General features: G+C 58.9%; 2 protein-coding genes across 6 annotated transcripts in view; one reads left to right on the forward strand and one right to left on the reverse strand.

The window, feature by feature from the left end:
* Nucleotides 1–3,896, reverse strand: part of NPHP4 (nephrocystin 4) — an 86,962-nt gene extending 83,066 nt beyond the window's left edge. The window contains exon 1 of the mRNA XM_066374881.1: nt 3,595–3,896. The gene's annotated coding sequence lies outside the window, so the exon portion shown is untranslated. The remainder of the gene's footprint in view (nt 1–3,594) is intronic.
* A 116-nt stretch (nt 3,897–4,012) lies between these two features.
* The window catches only part of KCNAB2 (potassium voltage-gated channel subfamily A regulatory beta subunit 2), an 80,407-nt gene continuing 56,614 nt past the window's right edge, over nt 4,013–27,805 (forward strand). For 2 of the 5 annotated variants that reach the window (XM_066374885.1, XM_066374889.1), the window contains exon 1: nt 4,013–4,134. The gene's annotated coding sequence lies outside the window, so the exon portion shown is untranslated. Of the gene's footprint in view, nt 4,135–24,985; nt 25,065–27,805 lie in introns of those variants that run through there. The other 3 variants (XM_066374890.1, XM_066374891.1, XM_066374887.1) reach the window with 2 other exon arrangements.

The following is a 27,805-nucleotide window of genomic DNA, read 5'->3' on the forward strand; positions in this document are numbered from 1 at the left end:
CCAAAGTGCAAGACGGACTGGAGGACTTGAATGGAGCAGGGATGGGGAGGTCATTGGCAGGTGCCAACCCCCACCCTGTATTTTGGTCACTCACCCATATGATTACCGGGAAGGAACAAGGGGGGGGGGGATTCATCCTGGATTAGCCCGGTGAGCCTCACACAGTCCAAAGGGTCCTTACAAGAAAGGCAGGAGGGCTCAGAGCAAAGGCCAGGCAACCACGGAAGCGGGGAGGGATGTGAAGGTGGAGGAAGGAGCCAGAAGCCAAGGAGTGCAGACAGCCTCTGGCAACGGGAAAAGGCAAGGAAACAGATGCGCCCCTTGAGCCTCCAGAAGGAACCCACCCTGCCAGCACTGTGACTCTAGCCCAGGGAGACAGATTTCAGAATTCCAGCCTCCAGACCTGTGAGAGGATAAACTTGTGTTGCTTTAAGCCATCCGCTTTGTGGTAACTTGTTACAGAAGCCACGGACTCACACAGGTGTCCACAACATGTAAGAAGACGCCTGATCCATACCTGGTGGGAGAGCCACCTGTCTGGGAGGACTCCTGGGAGGCCCCAGGGTCCAGCCACTAAGCCCACAGGGCCGCCACCTGTGCTTCCCTTGCTACCACCTGCCCTGGACTCATCTGCTCACAGGCCAACTGCTTATAGAGGAGCCTTTCTGTGTCCTTGGTAGCGGGCTCACCATCAGAACTCAATAAATATTCACAAAAGCAAACAGAAATTTAAAGTTGACACCCAAGCATTTTTTTTTTCCAAAGAAATGTTTTTTGGGATGTCTATTCATACAAAGCAAGTGCCCTAACAGACTGATGGAGGTCTGCACAGAGGATTGCACAGAGGAAGTCCTTCCTGCCTCAGAGCGCGGGCAGAGCACATACCACGCACCACCACGGAAGGAGGCCTGCCCCGCATCCCCATCCCCCCCACCCCACTCCAGGACTGCATCTCTGCAGGTGGCTCTAGACTTCGCTCACCTGCCCCATCCCTGACCCAGTACCTCCTCCCCCTTCCCTGCGTGACTGTGGGCCAGTAGGTGTTGCTGAAGGACACTCGTGTCCCTGTTCACCCTTATGGGGGGGCACAAGATGGCCCCCAGCTGTCCCAGAGAACACACACAGGGAAGGAGGCATCCATTCTGAAAGAAACAGCCACCCAAAATCCAAACACTGAACGGGGGGGGGGGGGCAGGGGGGCAGGTGGAGGCAGGCGGCAACAGTCTGCATGGGCAATAGAGGCGGACACCTGGGACACAGGCTCCTGGGGTAGGAGCCCAGGCAGCTGCAGGGGCTGCGACACCTTCCCAACCCCCTAAAAAAGCTGCCCCCCAGCCCTCCTCCACCCCACCTCCATGCTGCCCTACACCAGTTCCTCTCAGACATTAGACAGACACAACCACACACACACAACCCTGAGTAATGCCTCCTTGTCCTTTGAGAGTCACATCAAATGCCACCTTCTCAGGGTGAGCACCCATTCCCGTACCAGTGGCTCCCATGGGATCCTGGCGCAGGAGTCCCCACACCGCTCAGTTACTGCTATCCTACAAGACCGTGCCCCGCGAGGTGGGGATGCAGTCCTCATGGCTGAGGAGTGAGTCAATGCTCACATGGTCTTGTGGTCTCGTGGAGGAATTGAGATCGCTGTGGAGGGAGGGCAGAGCAGCCCCTGGGGCCAGACGAACAATAATGAGAAAACAGGAGGACTCCATGCTTTTCCAAGAAAAGGGTACAATGAGCTGGGGAGGGGTGACACAAAGGAAATATGCCAGCTTGTACTGAGCCCTGCGCGATGAGCCAGGCACCCACAAACACGTTCACATGCTTATTATTCCAACAATGCTGTAAGTACCATTATCATCCCCGCCTCACAGGGTGGACAGCGAGGCTCACAGGTTCAATGGCCATTCCAAAGTCACAAAGCCAGCCGTGCCTGACCTCAAAGCCACTGTAACCATGCCTGTCCCCGCTGTCCCACCAAGGCCAGGAGAGGTAAAGGGACAGGAGGTGCCAGGGGTAGAGTGGGAGCACTGGCCAGGGAACCGGGCTGGTCCTCGCTCTCTCTCTGACTTCTGTAAGGTCTCTGGCCCCTCCCTACGTCTGTCTCCCACCTACCCAACGAGGGGGCTATGAAGTTGCCCGAGGTCTTTGCTGCTGCAAACCCAGTCAGCAGCTTACCAACACCTGTTCTGGGCCAGCACACAGAGCAAGACTGACCAACGCTCTGAGTTCAACAAGCTAAAGGTCCAGTGGGAGACAGAGACAAGGGGTGAGGGAGCAGCACAGAGGGGACAAGCCTAGTCCAGCCTCCTTTCTGGGGGGCTGAAAGCAGGCAGGGGATGGAGGGGGAGGAACTGATGAAGTAAGCTGGGCCAAAATCCCGGGAAAGGGAGGGACAGGAGCCGTGAGGAGCCATCCAGAGAAGCTGCCTTCCCAGAAATGAACAAGAGCGTGAATAACTGAGACCCAAAAGCTTTGGAGATCTTTTAGGGGGAGTAAGTGGAGATCCAATGAAGCACTGTCTGGAATTGCCTCATTCAAGAAATCTTGGAGTATCCACCATGGGTCAGACCCTGGAGAAACCTTGCTGATCACAATGGACAAGCTCCCTGCCCTCCTAGCATGTATAAGGGGGGGGGGGGGGGGATACAAGTTAGCAGGATCAGATGCAGTGATCTGTGACAGAGAGACCTGGGTTAGAACCCAGCTGGCTACCTATGGTCATCTCCGGGCCTCTTTTCTAACCATGTAGGCGTGAGGCTGGACTTCCTTCACCTACTTCAGCCAAAACCAGACAGTGCAACACAGAAAGGAGGAGTGGGTCTGAGAAAGCAGCCATCTGTGGGGATAGGCGTTGAAGAGACGTGCACAGGTGGGAGGTCTTTGAGTCTGAGGGAGGTGCAGGCAGGAGAGGGACCATCCAGGCCACAAAAGGGGGCCAGGTGGTGAGCTCAGAGCCAGTCGAGAGGTCAGCGGGCTGGACAGCAGAGGGTGAAGGCAGCGTGTCGGTCATGGGCGCAGGACGCAGGCAGCTGGGTAGCCTCCTGCGAAGACCAGAGAGTCTGGAGATCTTCGTGGGCGGCGGCACCAACAGGCAATGGGCACCCACAAGGGATGGGCACCCAGCCCAGGGCAGGCACCCAGCGAGGCTCCCCCACAGGGCTCCGGCCAGGGAAGGCCGCTGGGGACGCCAAATCAGAAAGACTAACGCCGGATGTCTCAGCAAAGCCCAGCCTGTCCGTACCGCGCCCACCTTAAGCTGGGGGTGGGGTGGTAGCAGAGGGGCTCAGGGTCAAGGAGCAGAGGGCGAAGGTTAAGCCCTAAGGAGCCCAGACGCCTAAGGAACCAGTGGCCCCGGACCGAACCAAGTGTCAAGACGAAGAGGGGACATGCAACTGAGGTGGGCACAGCCCTGCGCCCCACCCGCCCGCCGCGCCCCGCAGGCACCGGGCCCCCTCGGAGAGACGTACGGAGCACCCCAAACCCCAAGCCGATGACCCCGCCCGCTCAGAGGCGCCGGCATCTGGAGGCGGTGCCCAGCCTCCCCCCAAGGCCAGCCAACGTGGTTCCGCCCGCCGCGGGCCGCGTTACCTAGGAGACCGGCCCGCCGCGCCCGCGCCCACCCTGGAGCAACGAGGCCCACGCTCTCCACGAAGTGACCCACGATGGACTCAGAGCCCCGGCGGCCAGCCGGTGTCCACCGGAGCTGTAGGCCTCGTAGACCGAGGACTGCCCAAAAGACGCCCCGGCCACTGCCACCGCAGGGGGAGCCTCTCTAGGCGGCGCGGCGCGCGTTCTCCGGCCGCGATCCCGTACCGTGTCACCGTCATCGACCAATCAGAGGCCGAGTCGAGAGGGTCCTTGCTCTGCCACCACCAGCCAATCAGCGCGGCGGCGGGCCCGTCCTTATTTGCATGTCCTGCGAGCCCTCAGCCAATGGGAATGTGACTGGCGTGAATTCCAGCGAATGATAAGCTAGCAGAGGCGTAGCCCCGGGTGTCCCACGAGGTGAAGATGCTGCGGGCGGAACCTGGCCGAGAGAGCGGGATTCCGGGGCGCGCTCAAGTCGCAGTGGTAGGGCGGGAAGGAAGATCCGGAGCGGGGCTAAGAATCCGGAGCTGGAGCCCCCAGGTGAGTGCCGGCGGAGACCCCGGCGGGCTGTGCTGTCTACGGCAGCGCACCGATAGAGCGGCGGTGGGCCCTCGCGAGCTCGCGCATATTCTCCATCTCCTCTTCCCCAGCGCGTCCCCGCGACCTCCCCCGTCCTCCTCTCTTCTCCCTCGGTCTGGCTCACCTCCTTCTCCATCGTCTCCCTTCCCCATCACCTCCCTTCCCCCATCCCGTCCTCCCTTGCCTGCCCTGTCTGTCATCCCTCCCGACCTTTCCGCTCCGGTCCCCGACCCCTGCCGCAAACTTCATCCCTCCCCTCGTCCTGGTGCCCCACGGCCCCATCTCTGTATCCTCCGCTTCCCGCAGCCGAGCCTCGCCTTCCCCCCACCCCCTCTCCCCGTCCTGTCTCCGGCCTCTGCGCAGCCCCGTCAGAGCGCGCTTGGTGCCGGTCCTCCCCGTGGCTCCATCCTTTTTGCTCCCGAAGGCTGACCCTGCCGTTCCCTCCTGGTCCCTGCCCCCGCCCTCCCACCCATTCAGCTCGCAGTCTCTCCCGTGGGTGCCCTCTCCACCTTGCCCCACTCCCCAGGACCTCGGCACAGTCTTCGTGCACGCCCCTCCCTCCCTGCGCCCTTGCTGCATCTTCAGGTTCCCTTCTCCTGCCACCTCCCTACCTGCTGCGGCTCCGGAAGGACGCAGGGAACCAGCCACTGCACCGCTGCATGCCGCAGTAGCGGCAGCTGTGTACCTACCTGCCCACCTCCCACCCTCCTCCTACCCAGGCGCACCCCAGCTCCACTCCTGGCGTTTGTTCTGGAGGCTTCTAGGGGGGCTACACTTTGCCTAGAGCAGCCTGGGGGAGCTCCAGGTGGAAAGCCCCTGGGCACCCTTTCCTGCCTGTGCCGTTCTCCCTGGCCACTACCTCCCTCCCCACCACCCCCACGTCCCTATCCAGCCTCACTTTGTGATTCAGCATTTTTGGGTTGATAACTTTCTTTGCTTCCTGGCATGACAGGGACCAAGGCTTATGGGGCTGAAGGCAGGGTGTCTTGAGCCCTCAGTTAGCCAGGGCCACCTTAGGACACAGACCTGAGCTACCTGGATGGAGAGCAGGGACCTGCCTTTGGGGGCTGCCTCTTCCCCCCTTTCATTTGTTACCCTGTGTTGAACCACATCCAAGGGGAGATGACATAAGTAATAGCTCTTGGGGAAATGAGCTATTAGCATTTATGGAAATTAATACATCCACATCCGAGGATCAGGAACACCAAGTTCAGGCCACAGCTGTCCCACTCTCTGTTGTTTCAGGATTTCTTCTCTCTCTGCAACTTCTTCTCCCCCTCAAAAATGCCAGCCCCTTTCCAATGCCAAGAGTGAGCTCCAGCTCTGTGAGGGAAGCTGCACTGAGGCCCCATGTTGCAGGGTTTGGGGACCTGCGTGCCGAGAATCCCATCTGCCCTCCTGATCGCTGGCTTGACAAATGCGTCCACGCTCATGGCGGTTCCTGGGCTTCTGCCCCTGTGCCCTGGCAATGGGGGCCCCAGAGGGCATTGGCTCTTCAGATCATGTCCATAGAGACTGGATGCTCTCCAAGTTTACACCTGCCTAAATGGCTCTGAGGGTGCTCTGGGATAGAGCACATTCCTGCCTCAGAAGCATCCTGCTGGAGGCTTCCTGTGCAGAACCAAGGCACAAGGTCCAGTTCCTGTGCCTTTCTCTGCTCTGCCCATCCACTGTGGGCACTGCGCAGCCTCTGTGGACTGAGCCAGGCTGTGGGGTGGGGTGAGGTGGGGGTGGGGTGGGGGGGAGCATGAAAAGTATGGAACCTGGTCTCATGCTCAAAATCCTTTTGAGTTTGGATGTGGAGCCTGGATGGGGAGACGTTGGTACACTGGAGGGTGGCTCAATAGGACACTGTTTCTTGCCTGGTGAAGGTCTCAGCTATGGGCTGGGGAGGGCGGGGGGAGAGGGGGTCAAAGGGGTAGTGAGCTCTGGGCGGGGCAGCTCCTGAGACTTCATGCCATGGGCTTTCTCTCTTTCCTTTTTCAAGGATCTTCTAAACCCCAAATGACTCAGGAGGAAGTGAGAGGTAGAGTCTTGATTAGGCAGTTTCCTGGAGGGACTGGGAGGGAGGGGCCTCCTCTACACTTGCCCTTTTGTTGGTTCTGGGCCTTGGCAACTGGGCAGCAGGCACTTGGTGAAGGAAGGCCTCCCCTGCTCTTGGAGACCCAGGGGATGCATTTCTTTTGTGGGGACTCCAAGAGGAAGCAGCCTGTCTTTAGTCCTTGACTAAATTCTCAGTGACCTTCATGTCACCAAAGGACCCAGAGCCAGAGTGGTTTTCTGGGGTCCCTGAGTAATGGAACAGAACAGGACCAGCTGCAGGCATATTTGGGGAGGATGGTCTCCGAGAGTGTCTGGGGCCAGGGACCCCCACACCTCTCTCCATCCTCCTTCCCAGCAGCCGGGGCTATTGCTTCATAGAGCTGCCAGGGTCTTGGCCACCTGCCCCCCTCAGAGGAGTCAGAGGAAGCCCAGAGGCAGTGATTTCTTCAAGGTCATTCAGAGGCAGGGGTGGGGCCAGGTTAGACCCCTCCCCTCCTGGCAGTTGGAGCCCAGGTCACTTCTTTGGCTCTCCGAGCCCTCCTTGGACCTGCCGCCCTTGTTCACTCTTTAGGAAGGCCACTATGGAGGTGTTGCTGACATGCACAGAGGAAATGGGTGCCCTGGGGTGCGTCCGAGTCACTGGGGAGGATGGGGGAGGCTGTTAGGAATGGGAGGTGCTGCCAACCACAGAGAATGGTGGCAACACCATCCTGCCTGGCCTGGCAGGTCCCCCAAAGCAAGGACCCTATGGTTCCAAGATGTCGAAGAGATGGCAGGGTCCCTGCCACTGGGCCCCCGGAGATGAAAGAGAGAAGGGGCTCTACTCATGCTGGATGTGCGCTTCCAACCTTGCTTCACTCTGGGTCTTAAATAACCCTGCGAGGTAGGCTGGCTAACCAGGATGGGGAAACTGAGGCACGGAGCAGGGGCGAGACTGGCCCGGCCTCTTGGCTCATGAGGAGCCAGGCACGCCCTCCTCGTAAATTCTTAGCCCCCACTACAGATAATCAGGGTTCAATTCCAGCTCCCGAGGACATGGAAGCCTGCCTTCTCCATGACTGGGAACCCCAGCATGTCAGCCCCCACTCACTGTGTGCCCCCTTTCTTTGGGGCGACTCTGAGGAGTTTGGTCCTTGGCTCAGCCAGTTCAGGGGAGAAAAAGGGAGCAAGGGGTCCCCGAGAGAGAGCACACCTGGGCCAGGTGGGAATGTCACCCACCTGGTCATCCCATTACGGGGGGGGGGGGGGGTAGCTCAAGGCTTTCCAAGGGGCCTGGCCCTGGCAGAGACCAGAGTCACCCTGCCGGGTGGACATGAGCAAGACTGCATCTTCTTACCCTTTGCCACATCCGAGAGGACTCAGAGGGCTGGCCTTCCCCTCCCTGCATGCCGGGGGATGAGCTCTGGGCCCAGCGCCCCCCACCGGCTCCCACACACCCAGATTTCCAACACATAGTGGGATGGGGTCCTGGGAGGCCAAGCCCTGCTCTGCCCGGTGTCCACGTGGTTAATCCCGGGGTCGGGGCACTGTGTGTCCCTCACCACAGAGCAGCCCCCCTCCCCAGTACCTGGCACCTGCCTCCCTTGAGCCCCCTCTTTGCAGGCAGCCGTCCCTGTCTGACTCGGGCACTTGTAGAACTGTCCCAACGCCTTGCAGGGTCCAGATAACATAGGACTGAGGAAAAGGGAAAATGCAGAGAGGCAGTGGGACCCTCTGGCCCGGTACCACAGCCGTGCTGCAGACCCCGTTAGGACGTCCCCACCATGACCTTGACTGCTGAGCAGTTGAGACCCGTCACCCAACTCGAGGCTGGAGACCAGCGGCGCACGATTTGCTTTCTCAGAACCCCATGCCGGGTTCAAAGACAAACCGGGAAACCCTTCGTGACGGGGCTGGTTTCCCCAGTAAGCAAGCGACATCTCGGGTCCCCTAGACACTGGATCTTGTCCACGGGACCCTCTGTCACCGTCCTGAGCCATGCTCTCCGGTGGGGAGTCAGCTCTCGCAGGGTCTGGCTCTCTCCCCCTCAGCCCCTCGGCTATGTTCTTATGTCTTTCTTTTTCTGCATTGGTGAAATGAGGCGACTTCAGTGGAAGCTTGGGGACAGTCCCTGGCACATGCGGAGATTCAGTACATGTCACTTAATCTGTGAGTTCTAGTCAGAGACTGAGCCCAACCGTTGCCCTGCCTGTTGGCTCCCAGGACAGCTCAAAGAGAGTGACTTGGGTCCCCTTCTGAGTCATTTCCTGAGGCCACTCAGAGCTCCCAGAAGACACTCTGAGAGTGCCCAGCCAGTGCTTTCCAGAGGGAGGAAGGAGGGAGGAAGGAGGGAGGAAGTCATTTCCTGTTGCCATCTGTCTCTGGAGAAGAGCCTCCCTCTGAGTGAAGGGACGGGCCCTGCCCTGTCCTCCCTTACCTCGGGCCGCTTAGAGCGCCAGGCGGGCCTGCAGTGCTCATCTGCACACCTGTCCGCCGTCCAGCTGCCCCTGGGCACAGAGCGCTGCAGAGCCCCTCTCTGAGCATGCCCACCCTCCTTCACCGCCACGTGTTTTCGTGTTCCGTCCCTTGGAAGCTCCGTGACCTTTCAGAGCCACCTCCAGCCCTGGCGTCCAAAAGATGTCAAATGCAGCCCAGGGCAGAAGGAGGTCAGGTTCTGTTGGGGAGGCGTGCCGTCCTGAGTGCTCTGCCGTGTCAGGGCCTCCTGGCCCTGGGAGCAGCGCCCTTCCCAGCCCTTCTCTACAGAGGGGAGTTAGAAGTCACTGAAGTGTGTGGACAGGGTGGGACCCCATGAAAGGTCTGGAGTGGTGAGTGGAAAGGAGGGCATCTATAGAGCTGGGTGGCGATGGGATGTGGGTCACGGGAGGAGCGTCCAGGTGTCCCTGTGGCTAGGTGCACGCCACTGCCCGTGCTGGCTAGCCCCTCTGGGTCCGAGGTCCGTGCCTCGGCCAGTGATGCTCACAGGCGTTGAGAGGGTAGGATTTGGGTTCAAATGAGTGGTGATTTCCAACCACCCACGGGTAACAGCCCTGACAGTGGACCGGCCACTGGGGCCTGGGGCTGAGAGGGAAGGGGACAAAGACAGAGCCAGACTGGCCGTGAGCGCAGGGTTTGAGAGGGAAGGTGAAGGTCAAAGAGCCCAGGAGCAGAGGAAACAGACGGGCAGGTGTCCACAGTGGCAGGTGGCCCTGCCACAGTGGGGCACAGTCTGCTGAGAGGGGAGGAAAGTCGGCTCCCAGGCACAGATGGCACGGTGCAGGGGCACCCTCCCCGGAACAGATGCACGTGTCGCTTTGGCCCTCTTCTGTGTCTGCTCGGCCACTCCCCACTGTCCATGGACACATAGCTGCCATCGTCCCCGCTTCCTGGTGCAGGTGCAGAAACAGGCTCGGGGAGGCGAAGTCACTCCCCTGAGGTCACAAAGTGCATGTGAGCAGGAGCCAGGATCTGGCACGGGCGGCCGTTTGACCCCGAAACCCCCTCTCCTAAGCTCTGTGCTCGGCTGTCTCGAGGGCCCTGGAGAAGTCTGGCAGTAGAAGGAAAGAAGTGGAGAGGACCGCTGTGCGCTCAAGGGGTCAGCAGGTCGGTGGCAAGAAGGGTTGCCCCTCCGGTTCACTGGGTCCCTCGGCAACATCTGCTCGGCCTGTCCTTTTGTAGGTGGTTTCCAGGGCATGGTCCTGTGTCCTGCCCTCATGGGGCCTTTCTGGGGGGGTGCCTGTGAAATGTGGGGTCAGGGCCCATCCTTCCAGCTTCACCGATGGCTCGGCAGTCACCTGCCAACAGTATAAGAACGGGGGGGGGGGGGACACCCCAGGGCCGCAGGGGTCCTATGCAGCTCAGCTGGCCTCAGCCTTCACCGGCCACTGGGTCAGGGGCCCGAAACACGTCCCAGCTTCCTCTTCTCCTTAAAGTGTCACATGAGGAAAGACACTCTGGTCAGTGACGGCGCTGATGGGGGGAGGGCTTCCCTGGCATTCTCCGGTTCTCTGGGACATGGGAGCCTATGTTCTCATGGGACGGCCTGCTGCCCTGTTGTGGGCTTTGCGTCTCAGATCACACGTTTCTCTGGTGTGTGTGGTGAGATGCTCTTGCGAGCCATGTGCCACTCCTCGTGGGATGAGGTCCGGTTGGGGTGCTGACTGTCCGAGCCTTGTCCCCTTGTCCCATGTGATGTGGGGAAGCAGAGCTCCGGACCCTGTGGTGTCTGCCCCTCCCCCTCTGGGAACCTCTCCCCCTTGCGCTCTGCAGCTTCCTGTCGACCCTCCCCCCTCCAGGAGATATTGCCTTTCTCTCCATGAAGAGAAGGTATTTTTAGTCGCTCGGGCCAGGAGGTGTTCAGGTGTCAGGGACAGGCGGCCTGGAGCCATCTCTGTCCCTTTACTCCTGCAAAGGACACACGACGCCCAAAATAGGAATTGCAAATCCTAGTGGAGAGTTGCCACTTTTCCGCAGGGGCACGGGCATGCTTTGGTACCAGAGAGCAGCAGACACCCCCATTGACACTCTGTGGAAGAAGGGGAGCAGGTGTCGGGGACTCCTGGCCAGGCACACGGGCACTGAGAGCTGCCGAGCTGCGCCTTTCCTTTCATCCTGAAACACGGGGCTGGGAAAGGCCATCGGGCAGCTCCCACGGCACACAGACCCACTGTGCTAGCAAAAGGCCTGTTTAGATGGGACGCATCAGCCGTCCAGGGCCCAGGGTTGCCTGTAGAGACACGGGAATGGCGCTTGTTGGCAGAGCTGGGGCCACAGTGTGACCCGGTGGCTCCCCGCTAACTGCCAGCCTGTCGTCACTCCCAGCTTGCTCACCAGTGTCCTGTAGGTCTCCCGAGCCCAGTCCATGGTGCTCATTGTAGCTGATGGCCAGTTCCTCTGAGACCGCATGTTCCATCACGGTGGGGCGTGTCTGTCCCATCACCTCTGTGTGTCTGCCCAGCTCAGTCCCCAGGCGGGCACACAGCAGGAGCTGGCTCTCAGCAATGGTCAGGGACATGGACTGTTCCAGAAGGCGGAGTCACGTGGGAAATGGCACATGCTGGGTCGGCCTACCCAGCCGAGGCCACCCCCTGCAGAGATAGGAAGGGGTGTAGGACCCCAGCCCCAGACTGGGCGGCTGCCACCTAACTCAGGATGATCAGACAGCAGAATCCTGTGGCAGGAAGTAGACCTTGTGCTAAGTCCTCCTAGGACCCTGCTCCGTGCATTAGACCCTTCTTTGGAGGGACCCATCACACATTGGGTGCTCCCATGCCCCCCACCCCAGGCCTCCCCCTTCCTAAACCACACGGCCTCTGCCCGGTCCTTCAGGGAGACACTCATTGGCCTGTACGTGTTGGAAAACTTTGTGTATGCAAGAGGCCGGCCCCCCATGCAGTGTGAAAAGCATCCCCCTCCTCAGGCCAGAGGTACACTCACCTGACCCAGGCTGACCCACAGACTCCACAGTGCCCACAGTCCTTTGAGGCCGGCACAGGGCAAGCTTTGGATGGCTAACCTCACCCCCAGCTCCCTTGGGGTGCTGGTGTCTGGGGCTCAGAGCTATGGTCAGCAGTAACTGCCACAGTCCTGGTGATTCTCTGTGAGCTGTGATTTGGGGAGTGAGGTCCTACCGGTGGCCCTGACACCGCCCTCAGCCAGAACTGCTCCCCTCACCCTCCGTGTCCTCATCTGTCCCGGGAGCCTTCAGAATACCAGGTGGCAGGAGCTGCCCTGCAATGATGCACCTGCCACCTCATGAGGCTGGAGCTGGGGGCTCCTTGGGGACAGGCGACAGCTGTCCCCATCACAGGCTCCCTGATTTCATCTTCCCCGGCTGGCCACTCCACCAATGGCCCTTAGCCCCCAGGGCGCACTCCTGCCACACCGGAGCGCCAGGCAGTGCTCCAGGGAGGGCAGAGCAGCTGTGGCCTCTGGAGCCTGGCACCCAAGCAGAAGTAGCGGCAGACAGGACTCACCCTGAAGCTGAGACAAGGCCAGGTGCGCAGAGGCCGTGTGCTGAGGCCGCTGTGGTCCTGAGGCTGGCGTGGGCTGCGGGCCGCCGGCGCCCGGCCATCTGGCATCTGGATGCACGCACTCTGCCCGCTGCCGCACAGCCTCCCCCAAACAGACCGCATGCTCAGGTTTTCACAGCCGAGCCACTTAATTATGCAAAGATGGTTTCTCCTAACTGCGGTAACTGTCCTGGGGCTTTCAGATTGAGTGGTCCCAGGTGGCAGCCAGAGAAGCCCATGGTTGCATAAACAGGTTTCCAGGGGCCTTTGGGGGTGGAGGTGGGGAAGCCTGGACATCTAAAAGCCTTCGCCCCCCTGTAGGAACAAGTAGGCCATCCATCTGAGGCTGGAAGACAGTGTTGGTGGTGGTGGTGGTGACAATGGTGATGGTGATGATGGTGGTGATGGTGATAATAGTAATGGTGATGGGAGTGATGTTGAAGATGATGGGGATGATATTGAGGATAATGGGGATGATGTTGGAGATGATGGGGATGATGTTGAAGATGATGGGGATGATATTGAGGATGATGGGGATGATGGAGATGATGATAGTGATGATGATGTTGGGGATGATGGTGAAGATGTTGGGGATGATGGGGATGATATTGAGGATGATGGGGATGATGTTGGAGATGATGATGATGATTTTGTGGATGATGGTGATGATGTTGGGGATAATGTTGAAGATGATGGGGATTCTGGGGGTGATGGTGATGGTGATGGGGATGATGATGCAGGTGACGTGATAGCAGTGATGATAACAGCAACAACTATCATTTGTATCAGCAGCTGCCACTTGTCACAGATAGGCTCTTTGTCAGGCCTGTGCTTAAGCCATGTGAGCATTTACTGTTAATCCTCCAGAGCTAGCCGGGAGTAGGCACCATGATGATCTGAGCTTCATGGATGAGAACACATGCTATATGCCTCGTGTTGGGTCACACAGCTACCAGAGGACAGAGCTAGAATGTGACCTCCAGGGACTCCCCACCCTATGCCCTCCACCCCCTCGTTAACAGGGCGGATGCTCACCCTTAGCCTCTACGCTGGGCTGGGGTCAGCAGGATGCCCTGTCAGGGGAAACCACGTGATGCACAGCCCCGCCCCCAGCCGGCTGCCCGCCCACCCTGCTCCAGCTCGGTGCTGCGGAGCCTCCTATAGGATTCCTCTGCTACCACGGGGTCTTCCTTCCCTGCCCATGCACACAGCATCCCCCATTCAGGAATCGTGTGCTTCAAGGAGGGACCCCATCCCACTCACCTGGGTGCCTTCCCTTCCACCAGTGGAGACATGGGTGCTGTTTGCTTTCTCCGCTCGCTGTTACCGCACGAGCACTTTCCTAAACAGGGAGCCAGTCACCGTGACCCACCATGTCATATCCTCTTGTTTTTCCATAACTCATTTGAACAGGGTCTTCTCAGGGCTTTAAGGTCCTTTCACTCTTCCCAGGAGGGAAGGCTGTAGTGAGGGGACAGCTGTGTGTGCCCAAGGTCATTGCCTCTCTTGAATGGCCATATGAGTAGGATTTCTAGACCCCAGCCTCGGGGCCTTTCTTCCCTAAAAAGATTGTACCACGTGCCCAGCAGTGTGGAATAGCTTCATCGCAGCCTCACTGGCAAGGAGTATTTACACTTAAAACCTTATATTTCTGTAGATTATGTCACTGCAAAGGTACGGTGCCTGGCAGTTGTCTTTTGCGTGTTTTTTCATTCAGCGGAGCCTTTAACAGATTCAGAGTGGAGCTGGCTCTCGGGCCACTGATGTGGTGCTGCCTGGCCCCAGTCTGAACCCTTCATGGCTGTCACGGGAGGCCAGATGCCATCCTCTCTGAGACTATATGTTATTTACTTATTTATTTATATGTGACACACAGAGAGAGAGAGAGAGAGAGAGACAGATAGGGACAGACAGGAAGGGAGAGAGATGAGAAGCATCAATTCTTCATTGCGACACTTTAGTTGTTCAGTGATTGCTTTCTCGTGTGCCTTGACTGGGGGGCTACAGCAAAGCAAGTGACCCTTTGCTCAAGCCAGCGATCTTTGGGCTCAAGCCAATGATCATGGGGTCATGTCTATGATCCCACACTCAAGCCAGCAACCTCTGAGTTTAAGCTGGTGAGCCCATGCTCAAGCTGGAGACCTCAGAGTTTCTAACCTGGGTCCTCTGTGTCCCAGTCCGACGCTCTATCCGCTGCGGCACCACCTGCTCAGGCTGTGTCCTTTATTTTGAACAGTCCCTAGAGGGCAGGGGAGCCCAGGAGCCCAGTCGCAGACACTAATGCACAGAGCTGTGGACATGTCCCCGTAATCTTCCTATCCCTGCCCCATGGTCTGGAGCTGAGGCAAGGCTGGGGGCCAGGGCCCAGGCCCCCAGCAAAGGGTCGTCGTCGTCCCCCCCCCCCCCCCCGCCAGAGAAGTCCACTTCTCTGCCTCCCATACAACCTGCTCTGGCTAGAGCCTTTAAAATGTCAGGTGGGCATGTTCCTCTCCTAGACCTCCAGAACAGAAGACCGTGGGTCAAATTAGCCATATTTATTCTCGGATGGGTCTGCGGGCCAGAAGTCGAAAATCCAGGTGGGTTCCTTCTGGAGGCTGGGAGGGAGGGAGCGTCTCTCCTGGGTCCTGGTGTTCGACCACGATCCTCGGAATTGCTTGGCTTGGAGAGGCGTCACTCCACTCTCCGCCTCCGTTGTCATGCTGCTTTCCTTCAGCGTCTGGGACCTTGCCGCTTCTTCTAAGGACACCTGTCATTGCATTTAGGACCCACCCTAACCCACAAGGATCTTACTGCAAGGCCTTTACCTTAATGACATCGGCAAAGACCCTTTTGTTGCATAAGGTCATATTCACAGGCGGCTGGGACTTTGACATTTCCCCTGGGGGGTCCCCACCTCACTGCAGTGGGTTTCTGCCACTGATTCCAGGCCCCCCCCCCAGCCCCAGTGTTCCCTCCAGATGCTAGTGTGGCCTTCCTTCTTGTCTGCTCGTTCTTTTCCCCTTGGGGGATGGGTGGAACATGGACATGGAGTCCAGCTGGCTTGTGTTGGGTCCCCTCACCAGAAAACTGGCCGTCACACCTCACATGCGGAGGAGTGGGGTTGAGTAGGGGCCCACTGCGGCCACGCCTGGAGGCAGAGGCCCCCCCCCCCCAGCAGTGAGCTCAGCAGCTCGGGCAGGCCACGGAAGCCGGAGTCCACCACCTCTTCTTGCAGCTTCCTGAAGGTGACAAGGCCATCGGGTCCCTCTGAGGGTGGATGGGAGCCAAGGTCACCCCCTTTTCAGGACGCTAGACTTTGCCCCCCAGGAGGACTTTAAGGAGCCCAGCTCCATCAGAGCCGTCTCCGGCATCTGGTCCCCTCTGCGAGTGGACCCAGGTCTGTCCAGCTTCTGCCGGGGGTCCTACCGAAATCCTGAAGTGCAGGTTAAGAGTACTGTCCAGGGCGCCAGCACCCAGCACATGTGGCATCCCCGTGGGGGCTGGGGGTCAGCGGGAGATGGGCAGCCCTGTGCTGCGCCAGGTACTATACCGAGCACGAGGGAGGGGCCCTGCTGGACAGGATGGCCACAGCGTTCCTGTGGGGGGCTGGCCAGCAGTAGATGGTTCCGGTCCCTCTGATGTTTACCCAGAAACTCCGCCAGGCCAGTGGGGACACCCACAGCTCCCCATCCGGCTGCATGGCCTAGTCCCTGTACACCCCCCAGCCTGGCTCCAGAGAAGGAGAGACCCCAGTCACCCCTGAAGGAGGGCCAAGTGTACAGGGAACACAGAGAGACTGAGTCTGTCTGGGAAACACCAAAGTGTTGGCCTTCCTTCTCCCATTTTGGGGCGGAAGTAGTTAAAGCCGCCCCTCCGCCCAGGGAGCAGGGAAGCAGCTTAGAGCCTGTCCATCTGTCTGTCCGTCCATCCATCCACGGAGAGCTGGCGGCCCCTGCTCCCTCCCATGCAGCTGTTCCCCGCTGCTGAGTCAGGCTCTGAGACTCAGTGACCACGGGCAGGGCTGTCTGCTTTCCCATGTCCCTGACCTCTGTATTGTTGACATGCCTACCTTGGTTCCATTAGAAAGCTTCCCGTCTGGCTGAGGAGACACAGCCTGTCCTCGTCCACTCCTACTGCAGACACCCCTGAGGGAGTGGGGTAAGCCAGGCTCTCCCCACAGACACTGGGCATCACTGTCCCTCCTGTCCTTGTGGGGAGGGAGGGGGACGAAGTGTGTCCTCAGACCACGCTTCTCCCTCTGTCCCCCTGCTGACTGATCATCCCGCTCAGAGGTGGATGCGGACACTCCAGCTGGGTACTCTAATCACTGCAACTGCCGCCTCGGCCCAGGAGGGGCTGGAAATGTTGCACCTGTGGTGGTCGTGGTGGTGGTGATGATGATGATGGTGATGGTGGTGATGATGGTGATGGTGATGGTGGTGTTGATGGTGGTGGTGGTGGTGGTGATGGTGATGATGGTGGTGATGATGGTGGTGATGGTGATGGTGATGGTGGTGATGATGGTGGTGGTGATGGTGATGGTGGTGATGATGGTGATGGTGATGGTGATGGTGGTGGTGATGGTAATGATGGTGATGGTGATGGTGATGGTGGTGATGATGGTGATGGCGGCGGTGGTGATGATGGTGATGGTGGCGGTGGTGGTGATGATGGTGGTGATGATGGTGATGGCGGCAGTGGTGATGGTGATGATGATGGTAATGATGGTGGTGGTGGTGGTGATGAGGATGATGATGGTGGTGATGGTGGTGATGGCGGCGGTGGTGGTGATGATGATGGTGATAGTGGTGATTATGGTGGTGGTGGTGGTGATGGTGATGATCGTGGTGATGATGATGGTGATGATGGTGATGGCGGCGGTGGTGATGATGGTGATGGTGGCGGTGGTGGTGATGGTAATGATGGTGATGGTGGCGGTGGTGGTGATGATGATGGTGATGGTGGTGATGATGGTGATGGCAGCGGTGGTGCTGGTGGTGGTGGCAACTGCCCAGGTAGCCGCTGCAGGTACTGCCTAGAGTCCTCTGGGACAGCATGACCATGACCATTTTCCAGGGAGCTGGTGAGTATGGGTGGCCAGGAGCCCCTGGATCTCCAGGATCCCCTCCCTGGCACCCGTGGGGAAGGTACCCAGGACATGGGCTACGGAGACCCACAGTCTGCTTTCTACTTGACATCAGGAGCAGGGCTTGGGCATCACCAGGGAAACGCCCTCCGGGCGGACAAGGAGCCTAGTCCCTGCCCTACAGCCAGAAACCCCCGTCCCCTTGATGGTGGCCTGTCTGTTCCCAAGGACCAGCACCAGGGTGAGGTGGCCCTTGTTCTGCTGTCATCCGTAAGAGCCCCTCTGAGGGACAAGGTCATCGGAGCAGGAGAGCGATACTCTTGGTGCCAGCAGACCAGCCACAGATGGTGAAAAGAGAGCGAGGATGGGGAAGTGCATGAGGCCCCACGCACAGCTGCCCGAGAGCTCTGTGCCACACTCGCACACACTCACGCTCACACACACACTCATACACATGCTCACACAAGTGCATACTCACATGCACTCACACACACACACACGCTTGCCTCTGTGATCTCCTGTGACATGGAACCCTCATCTTCCCCTGAGCTGCCGAGGAGAGGCTGCCCCTCAAGGACTCAGGTAGTGGGTTGCCTGGTGGGGAGACATCTGTCAACTGGATGGTGACCTGGGTCCCCAGAGGGAGGCACAGGACAACCCTGTCCATTCCTCAGGCAGCGGCTGCAGTAAGAGCTGCTGAGGCAGGAAAAGGGGGTGTGACCAGGCCCTAGAGGAAGCAAAAGTGCCCGTGGGTGCCCTCTTCCCCGAGGAGGTGGAAATGGGTCCCACCTCCTCCTCCTCCCCCAGAGGAGTGGGACATGCTTTCTGAGTCTGTGTTGGAATGTGCCCTGTCTGAATGGCCACTTCTCCAGGAGATAAGTCCCAGGGTCGGCCAGATGGCACTGCACAGTTCTCAGAGTCCGTCTGGCCACCCCACACCGTGTGGGGACCCCAGACCCTTGGTCCCCTCCGGCCCTGTCAAGCATCTGCTTTGCAGAGCGGCATAGGGCCTGTGCAAGGGGAGCCCCAACCTGGCATCAATCCGGGTACATGACTGGGCTGCAGACGGCCGGCTGATGGGTAGAGTGGGCCTGTGTGTGTGCACACTCATCCGCGTGTGCATGCACACATTCGCACACGCACATCGTTAAATGCACCACGCTTCCTAGATGCCCCCGTCCGAGCTGCTCGCCAGGCAGGCCTGGAATGCACTGGCCTGGGGGCTTTGGGTCCCCCCTGGAGTCTCTTGATAAACTTCCTGTAAGAGAAGCAACACACTTTCAGGAAAGGGGATGTCAAGTTAGTTTCAAGAAAAGAACGAACTGCGCAGTGACCTGGAATTCACTTTTGGCCTGGGGCTCTGCTGCGGTGTCTCCGTGATACCTTCTCCCTGTGTTTCTGGGGGTGACGTTAGAGGCCTGTGGGTTCCCCGGGCCAGTCTCGGTCTCTCAGTGGGCTCTCCCCCCCACCCCCCATATCCCCCACTTCAGCGATTGGCCTTGCATCCCAGGACCGGATCACATGTGCGCCGTGTGCTACCAGTCCTGCTTCTGAGTTTGCGTTTTTCTTTTAGTCGGTTACACTTTTTTCTTAAATAAGCTTATTGTGAAATGAGACTCGCTGTCCCTGCGCTACAGGCAAGTCTAGCGTTACTTGTCACAATTCAAATGCAACCAGAAAAAAATAAGTAGATAGATATTAGATGCAAGAAGCACCTCTAGTGCGACCGGGGTGCCCAGTCCTTGAAAATTCCCACCTTCGTGGATGCTGGTTCTCCCCCGGCTTGTTTTCTGGGTATTGGCAGGGAAGAGGGGGGTCCCGCCTGTCACCCCCACCCCCTACTTCATGGTGGAATGCCTGCGGAGGGTAACTCACATCACTGAGGGTGAGTTGAGGAGCCCTCCTCGTCCCTGCTCAGGTGAATATAAGAGATCGGGAGGCCTGGGAGGGGGTGTCCGCCCCATGTATGCCCCGGTTGGACTTAGGCAGAGGCTGTGTTGTTGGGAACGCCAGGGAATGGGCTGGCATGCGCGTGAAAACTTACACCAGAAAGCTGTGGGGGACATTCTTCTGCGGAAGCCATCGTGGGGTCTGGGACAAATGCGTGAGGTGCTTTCAAAAGTGGTGGCTTTGCAGGCGGGCAGACTTGCCCCAGCCCTTTGTTTCTTGGGGATGTGTGACTTCAGGCAGATGATTTAGAAGATGCACGTGGACGAGATGTTGGGCATGGAAAGGGCCCACCCCCCCTCACCCACCCCCAGGGTAACCACTGTGAATGGTGTGGGTGGCCCGTCCAGTCCTAGGAAGCCGCCTCGGCATTGGCTTCTGAGGCTGGTGACTCCCCGGTGAATGGAGAGATGCAGTGGTCCCCAAGTGCACAGTAAGAGCAAGGACAGAGGCAGTGACAGCATGGGAGCCTGAGGGGATAGCAGCAGGCAGGTGTGCCCAAGGTGGCCGGGGAGCAGAGAGGAAGCCGGAATGCAGACAGGGCCCGCTGTCCGTGGTTCAGCATGCCCAGCCCAGGTGCTTAGACCTGATGCTCGAGGCCCTGTACAGCCCCTGGGGCCTGTAGAGAAAGGCGTGAGCTGATAGATCTGTGGCTGAGAAATGGGAGCGGAGCTCTGGTGACAGGTGACCCGCCTGAGACAGGCAGTGGATGTGGGCAAGAGAGGGACCCCTCCAGGGATGCCCATGTGGACAGAGCCAGCAGGCAGCCAAGAGTTAGAACCTGGCACTCAGGGCAGAAGATTGGGCTGAAGAAGCAGTGCTGGGACCTACAGGTGTGGGGTGAGGACTGGAACTCATGGAGCAGCGGAGGAATTGCCCTGGGAGGTCACTCAGGGGGGAAGATTCCAAGGGCAGAATGCTGAAAGCAGGCGTGCTTGGAGGAAGAGCTGGGGTAGAGGTTCTAAAGGTGGAGCTGGAGGCGATGGGCCCAATGGAGCTAATGGCGATGGGCACGATGGAGCTGGAGGCGATGGCACGATGGAGGTGGAGGCGGTGGGCACGATGGAGGTGGAGGCGGTGGGCACGATGGAGCTGGAGGCGATGGGCACGATGGAGCTGGAGGCGGTGGGCACAGTGGAGCTAGAGGCGGTGGGCATGATGGAGCTAATGGCGATGGGCACGATGGAGCTGGAGGCGATGGGCACGATGGACACAATGGAGGTGGAGGCGATGGGCACGATGGAGCTGGAGGCGGTGGACACGATGGAGCTGGAGGCGATGGGCATGATGGAGCTGGAGGCGATGGGCACGATAGAGGTGGAGGCGGTGGGCACAGTGGAGCTGGAGGCGATGGGCACGATGGACACAATGGAGGTGGAGGCAATGGGCACGATGGAGGTGGAGGCGATGGGCACGATGGAGCTGGAGGCGATGGGCACGATGGAGGTGGATGCGGTGGGCACGATGGAGGTGGAGGCGATGGGCACAGTGGAGCTGGAGGCGATGGGCACGATGGAGCTGGAGGCGATGGGCACGATGGAGCTGGAGGCAATGGGCACGATGGAGCTGGAGGCGATGGACACGATGGAGCTGGAGACGATGGAGCTGGAGGCAATGGGCACGATGGAGCTGGAGGCGATGGGCACAATGGAGGTGGAGGCGGTGGACACGATGGAGGTGGAGGCGATGGGCACGATGGAGGTGGATGCGGTGGACACGATGGAGGTGGAGGCGATGGGCACAGTGGAGCTGGAGGCGATGGGCACGATGGAGCTGGAGGCGATGGACACGGAGGTGGATGCAGTGGACATGATGGAGGTGGAGGCGATGGGCACGATGGAGCTAATGGCGATGGGCACGATGGAGCTGGAGGCGATGGGCACGATGGAGCTAATGGCGATGGGCACGATGGAGCTAATGGCGATGGGCACGATGGAGCTGGAGGCGATGGGCACAATGGAGCTGGAGGTGATGGGCACGATGGAGCTAATGGCGATGGGCACGATGGAGCTAATGGCGATGGGCACGATGGAGCTGGAGGTGATGGGCACGATGGAGCTAATGGCGATGGGCACGATGGAGCTAATGGCGATGGGCACGATGGAGGTGGAGGCGATGGGCACAGTGGAGCTGGAGGTGATGGCATGATGGAGCTGGAGGCGATGGACATGATGGAGGTGAGGTTGGTAGAGTGATGGACATGGAGTTAGAGAAGGTGGAGGTGAAGCGTGTGTGTGTCTGTATGTGGGTATGCATGTGTCTTGACCCCCTTGCACATGTGCCCATGAGATGCCTGGCTCCATGCATGTTCAATGAACAGGGCATCATCCTGGTGGGGGACTCGACCAGGCAGAGACTGTTGAGTTGAGCCACGTCCCAAGATCCCGATGTGAGCTCGTGCGGGCTGCGTTCTCCTGCCCGGACACCCTTGGAGGGGCTGCCCAGTGGAGTGCTGCAGCTGCGGACCCGGGAGGGGAGGAGCAGCAGGAAGGACAGCCCCCTCCCTCACTCGGCCTCCGCCTCTGCGCCTGGCTCAGCCTCACGCTGGAGTCTGTTAATTAGAAGGCACTGTCCAGAGCGGGACTGACGTGCCTCTGTGCATTCAGCAAAGGCCCTGCCCTGGGCACGAGAGGTCCCACAAGGAACACGACCATCCCAGCCACCACCCTCTGGACCTCGTCTGGTTACGGGACAGCCAGGTGAACAGTCGCCACAGGCTGAGGTGGACTCCCCACAGGAAACACCTGTGCTGACCTGACGGGCAGGACCCCTTGGAGAGAGCTCTCCAGGATGACCTTTCTGGAGAGGTGACCTTCGATCAGTGGCACAAAGGAAGAGTGTCTCAGGCAGAGGGACCACGCCTGCAGGAGTGGGGAAGTGCTCCAGCCAGCGACTGAGGAAGAGCCGGAAGAAGACACTGCCAGCTTCCCACCCGACTGTCCAACCGGCGCCTCAGACCAGATGGCAGCCACCGCCCGGCTCCGGACTCCCCCAGCCTGCTGCGCCCGACCATCCCCCATCTCAGGAACTGGCAACTATTCTCCAGAAACGTGGGGTCACCCTGCACCTGCCTTCCTCTCACAACCTACGTCCACCACCAGATGACTCTGGTCCTGACCTCCCGACTCCGCCAGCCATGAGCCACCTCCTCCTCCCCCCCACCCGGCCCAGGCCACCCCGGCTCCCACCCTGACCATCAAATGACCTCCTGCCAAGACCCCGCCCCTGCCTTTGCCCGCCCACCCCAGTCCTCCCTGGCCACCCAGAGATCTAGGGACATGTAGGTGAGCTCACCCTCGTAGGAGGGGACCTTCGTGGCTTCTCAACTGGGTGCAGCCGAGGGCTGTGGTTCACAGGCTGGACTCTTGGGACTGACACTTGCCGGGTGATGTGGGCAGGCCAGCTTACCCATTCTGAGCCTCAGTTTCCTCAGCTGTCACCAGTGGTTAGCAATGATTAGTACTGCCCTCCCGGCACCAGGGGCCAGGACTAAGTGAGTGAATGCACAGGAAAACCCTCACCCCGGTGCCCCACCCTTAGCGCACTCTGTTCCCACAGCCTAGACTGGTCCCGCTCTGTGGGGGGCCCAGGGCCACTGCTCAGGCAGGCAGCTTGCACCTCCTCCGCCCACGGCAGGCGGGTATCCCTGGGCCTCCAACCATTCAACCCCAGCCTTTCCCCCTGGGGCTGGAAGGTCACCACATGCAGGAGGTGGAGGGGCAGCCTCTCCGTGCAGTGTCACATGGAGGCTGCTGGCCCAGAGAGAGGGACCCATCTGCCCTGAGCGTGAGGCAGCCCGTGCAGGATTTAAAAATACTGCGTGGACTTGTTTTATCGCAGGAGCGAGAACAGCCAGTCTGATGAGCAACTCGAGGCAGAAACAAGCGAGGGGAAAAGTAGTCGCCAAAAATAGTCCGGCTGCAGAGGCAGCAGCCTCATCCTGCAGCCAGCTGTCCCCGGTGAGCGGCCGCGCTGAGAGCAGAGAGCGGCTGGGGGGGGTGGCTCTGTGTGTTTTCTCAGGGACAGATTAATCAGGCCTGAGATCAGATGACAAATCACAATGACTGGCTGAGGAGAACCAGTTAATAAGGACTCAAGGCATGTGGGAACCTCTGCGCCTTCTCCCCTCCTCCCAACAACCCTGCGGAGCGCGAGGCCAGGGGCTTGGGCAGCATGACGTCATCGTTGACCTGAAGGGTCCCCTTCCTGACACAGACTGTCCCCGCAAGAGGACAGAGCTCGAGCGCCCTGCAGAGCACAGCTGCAGGTGCTGTGGACCTTGGTGAGGACCGTCCCTTCCACCTAAAAAAAAATTTTTTTAATTCATTTTAAAGAGGGGAGAGAGAGAGAAGGGGAGGAGGAGCAGGAAGCATCAACTCCCACATGTGCCTTGACCCGGCAAGCCCGGAGTTTTGAACTGGCAACCTCAGTGTTCCAGTTCAACATTTTATCCAGTGCGCCACCGCAGGCCAGGCCCTGCCATCTAATTTTTATTTCCGTGCACGTCACTTGCGTTTTCAATGTCATAGATCAGAGGTCTGCAAAAGCCAACTCTGCCCCCCCTAGTTGTCTTTGTAGATACAGCTTTGTTGACGTATGGCCACACCCTGCTGTTCATGTTTGTTGTCTCGGCTTTCGCGAGGCGGAGTCAACAAGTTGGAACAGAGACCGGCTGACCCACGGGGCCCAGGAGATGGACTCTGTGGCCCTTCCCTGCACAGGTTTGCTGTCCCCTGCTGTAGATGTTTTCGTCGCACGCTCGAGCATCCTGGGAAGTACCGCGTCCACCTAAAGACAGCTACTGAGGATGGGGTCTGTTGTTTGGTGACGTTTTCATGTGCTGATGTTGATTTGGGGCTTTGTGTTTTTCTTGTTGTTTTTTAATCATCTGCAATAATTAGGTTTCTCTTATGTAGGGAACATCTTTGGGTGGGGACAGTTGGGTCACATGGTTAGCCTCCCTAAAAGGGAGACATGTGCTGGCACCCAGCTGCCACATGTGGAGAGCTGCAGCCGTCAGAGCGAAGAGGGCCTCCCACGGACGCCCAGGGGCCAGCCAGGTGCCCAGGTCCACCTGGAACAAGCCCCACACGGCAGGGCTCGGCAGGGCCAGGAGGGACCTCTCTCTTGGGGGTCCCTTTTCCTATGATGTCCTCTGCCCTCTTCCTCCCAGCTCCCATGAGTCATCGTGGAGCCATTTAAAACCTCAGGCTTGTGGCAGGGCATCCACCCCCTGAGCTGCCACAGGGCCTCGGGGGGAGGAGAACCTCTCAGTAGTCCACGGCGTCAAGCCCAGAGTTCAATTAGGTGGTCTTACGTGGCCAGTCTTGACCACTTGGAAAACCTGCATAACATGTCAGGGAGCTTTTCAACCACAAAGGTGTGCGTTTGTGTGAAGGCTCTGGGTGATCTCTCGCACGTGACACAACTTGAGTAGGGACTGAGGGTGGTAGGGTGCCGAGCGTGCACCAACAGTGCATCCACTGGACGATGGCAGCACGTGACCCTCCAGGCAGCAGGGTGCCTCCTGCATTTGCCCCTCTCCCCCCCATAGTGAGGTTTTAAATGGGGGTTGGGGGGAAGGCCAAATGCTGCACATCACGCATCCGCCAGACGGGCCTGCCTTCTGGTGTTAGCTGTTAAGGAGGATTAGCGTGTCCAATCCCAGAGAGCAGACTGCGATCTCATGAGAGGAAAACTGAGAATCCCAGGCTTGGCTCAGAAGTCATTAATCTACCTGAGACCCGCTGAACGAAAGACGAACAAAATCCCGGGACCAGGAGTGTCCTGGAGTTCGGCACTGGGCGCTCTGTGGGGCTACACACGTACCGGAAGCCCCGCACAGAGAGGTAAAGTCTGAGGCATGTGCCCAGGAACCATGCAGGCATCGGGAGTGGGGACATGTATGACCCCGAGGCTGTGTGCAAAGCAGCCGGGGATGGCTTGGTGTCTGTCTGAGCCTCCGTCTGTGCAGGGATGAGGGTGGCCTTCTACGAGGTGTGGTGACGACGGAGGAAGTGTCCTCCCAGAGCAGGGCTCACTCAGCAAGCCTCTTCTATAGAGGACCGGAGAGCAGATATGTTAGGCTTGTACGCAACATGTTAGTCAGTGCTGTGGGCTGAATGTCTGTCCCCCCAGAACCCCTGTGTGCAAGCCCTAATCCCAATGGGATGGTATTAGGACATGTGGCCTTTGAGTGGTGAGTAGGGTTAGCTGATGTCCCGGGGGTGGGGCCCATGATGGGATTGGTGCCCTTATGAGATGTGGAAGAACCCAAGAAGCAAAAGCTCACGGTCCGCCTTGTGAGGACACAGCAGGACAGTGGCTATCTGCTAGCCGGGAAGCGGGCCCTCTCCAGGACCACGATCTTGGGCCTCCAGCCTCCAGGACCGGGAGAGATCCGTCAGCTGCTGCAGCCCCCAAGTCTGCCCAAGCTGACCAAAGACAACAGCGGGCGTGGCTGGATGCCCACACAATGTTATTTGTGGACGCTGACATTTGAATTCTATATAATCTTTTTTTTTTCTTTTTTTTTTTTTTTTCTTTTTTTTTTTTTACAGAGACAGAGAGTGAGTCAGAGAGAGGGATAGATAGGGACAGACAGACAGGAACAGAGAGAAATGAGAAGCATCAATCATTAGTTTTTCATTGCAACACCTTAGTTGTTCATTGATTGCTTTCTCATATGTGCCTTGACCGCGGGCCTTCAGCAGACTGAGTGACCCCTTGCTGGAGCCAGCGACCTTGGGTTCAAGCTGGTGGGCTTTTGCTCGAACCTGGGTCTTCCGCATCCCAGTCCGACGCTCTATCCACTGCCACCACCGCCTGGTCAGGCGAGTTCTATATAATCTTCATGTGCCCTGAAATACTATCGTTTTATTTTTCTTCCAACCACTTAACGTGAACACCATCCTCAGCTTTGGGCCAGGCAAGCCCAGGGGCCCACAGGCCACAACAAAGCCCAATTCGTCTCAAAGTGGTGGGGAGGCCACCTCAGGTCACCCCGTGCTGACCACGACCTGAGATACGGCCCTTGGCCTGGGCGTCTCCGTTGTTTTCCAAAGGGTTTCGGCAAACTGCAGCACCTGTGGGGGAAGGTGACGGGGTGTTCTTCCAGACCGAGGCCAGACGGAGGGCGGCTATCGGAAGTGCCCAGGCACTGCAGTCAGACCCTCGCGCGTCGGATTCCTGCCCGATACTAGCTGGCTGGCCTTGGCCTCAGCGTCACCTGGCTGCCTGTAAGGTTTTGTAACGGTCCCGTGTGTGACACCCACGTGAAGCGTGTTGCATGACATCGGACCAAGGCATATTTGTTAGTTAAGTCGGAAACCTTGTGTGTGGAAGCTTCGAAATAAGCAATGTTGTTTACTCTCGCTGGGGCAGGCGAACAGTGCCCGATGTCCCCAGTGCCCTGAGGAAAGCCGTGTGGCAGAGAGTCGGGAATACTGACTCCAGAGAGTGGCAGTGGGCCTGCTGGGTACAAGTTACATGAGAGCTGATTTCAGATGAACGTAAGGACCTCGCTCATGATTGCCGTTTTCCCCCCAGGGGTGTGTGCTCGGCATTCCCCTAGGTGGAGATGTGCAGACCCCGCCCCCGCAGTGTGGGGATCTTACGGACAGGGCTGGTGTAGACGCTGGACCTGGCTCTCTGCACCTCACTCTGGAGAGTCTAGGACACGTGAGCCGAGTTCTCTCACTATGGTGGGGGTAGGGGGGAATGGCACCCCAGGGTCCTGGCCCCAAGGAACGGTAGCTAGATCCAGGCAGGCTCAGTCAGGGCTTGCTGCTTAAGGTGTAGGACTATCTAGAACCACTCTGTGGTCTCTACCAGCTGCCGCAGGTCACCCTACACGGGACCTGTGCTGCCTCCCCCAACCCTCTGATCCAACCTGAGATGCCCCAACCTCATGCCTGCTGTAGGCTGCCTCCTCCTTGAAGAAGAATGTTCCAGAAGAGGCTGTCCCTCTCCATCAGGGAAGCAAAACTTTCCTGGACACCCCTCCCCATCCCAGGACTCTACTAATGGCTGTGCCCAGGCCACATTGGCTGGGAGATAATCTGGAGGCGGGCTCATGGGTGTCTGCTGGGCCAATCAGCAGTCTGCCACGTTTGTCAATCCAGCTGAGGCCCTGCACCTGATGCAAGTATACTGCCTGTTGACCTAGTGAGAGCATTTCTGACTCTACCACCCAGCATGTCACGGTGGCCTGCACTCCTGGTCCAAAGTAACACTGAAAAAGAGCCGGCAGGTCCCTGAAGAAACAGGATCAACATTTAGGGGCCAGGACTGTGGCTGCAGTGTGAGGTTCTGGTTCACGCGGCCAACGCTGCCACAGCCGGCGAGGGCACAGGCCTTGGTCTGAAATGCCCGGCTGGTGCTGGATTCCCCGCCGCTCGGAGATCTGTGACAGCAGGAATTCCATCCGTGCTTGAGGACACACACAGTCACGGCTACGTCTGATTCTGGTGGATGGGAGAGGGTACCTATCCTGAGTCAGGCCGAGGGGACCTCCAGGGCAGAAGTCACGGTACAGGTGGAGGAAAGAGCCCCAACCTGGAGCCAGACCTGCAGATTCCATCCACTCTGC

The sequence above is a fragment of the Saccopteryx leptura genome, chromosome 3 (assembly GCF_036850995.1).
Source record: "Saccopteryx leptura isolate mSacLep1 chromosome 3, mSacLep1_pri_phased_curated, whole genome shotgun sequence".
Taxonomy (NCBI): Eukaryota; Metazoa; Chordata; class Mammalia; order Chiroptera; family Emballonuridae; genus Saccopteryx; species Saccopteryx leptura.